We start from the raw sequence: 1,125 nt of genomic DNA, 5'->3' as shown, positions 1-1,125 counted from the left end.
GGTTCCTCTATGTAGCCGTGGCTGTCCTGGAACTCACTCTGTAGACCAGGCTGGCCTCGAACTCAGAAATCCGCCTGCCTCTGCCTCCCAAGTGCTGGGATTAAAGGAGTGCGCCACTACTGCCCAGCTATTATTATTATTATCATTATTTAATCTTTTTTTAGAGTCCAGTCATTATCCTCCTTCTAGTCTGCCTTCTCACTGCTCTTCATCCCATACCTCCTCTCCCATCTCCAAGAGGATGTCCCCACCCACTCTACCCACCTCATCAGATCTCCCCATTCCCTCAAAATCTCTTGAGGGTTAGGTGCATCTTCTTTCACTGAGGCCAGACCAGGTAGTTCTCTGCTATATATGTGTTGGGGGCCTTAGACCAACTAGTGTATGCTGTCTGGTTGATGGCTCAGTGTCTGAGAGATCTCAAGGGTCCAGGTTAGTTGAGACTGCTGGTCTTCCTATGGGGTCACCCTGCTCCTTAGCTTCTTCCAGCTTTTCCCTAATTCATCCACAGCAATTCCCGACTTCAGTCCATTGGTTGGATGTAAGTATCTGTACCTGACTCTTCCAGCTGCTTGTTGGGCCTCTCAGAGGGCAGCCATGCTAGGCTGCAATCTGTCTGTAAGCACACTATAGCATCAGTAATAGTGTCAGGCCTTGGACCTCCCCCTGAGCTGGATCCTAATTTGGGCCTGTCATTGGACCTCCTTTTCCTCAGGTTCTTCTCCATTTGTGTTCCTGCCGTTCTTTTATACAGGAGCAATTCTGGGTCAGAGTTTTTGACTGTGTGATGGCAACTTCATCCCTCCACTTGATGTCTTTCTATCGGAGTTGGACTCTACCAATTTCCTTTCCCCACTATAGGTCATTTCATCCAAGGTCCCACCCTTTGAGTCCTGAGAGTCTCTTACCTCCCAGTCTTTGGTACATTCTAGAGGGCCCATCTCCTCCAAGGTTGTCTGTTTCCATTCTTTCTGCTGGCCCTCAAGAGCTTCAGTCCTGTCCCTCACCCCCCTCCCCACAACCTGATCATGTTCCCCTTTTTCTTCTCCCTGTTCTCTCTCCCAGCCAGGTGGGTCCCTCCCTCCCTCCCTCCCTCCCTCCCTCCCTCCCTCCCTCCCCCCCCCA

The sequence above is a fragment of the Grammomys surdaster genome, unplaced genomic scaffold (assembly GCF_004785775.1).
Source record: "Grammomys surdaster isolate TR1022 unplaced genomic scaffold, NIH_TR_1.0 141, whole genome shotgun sequence".
Classification (NCBI taxonomy): domain Eukaryota; kingdom Metazoa; phylum Chordata; class Mammalia; order Rodentia; family Muridae; genus Grammomys; species Grammomys surdaster.
Note: the sequence above shows the minus strand (reverse complement) of the source record.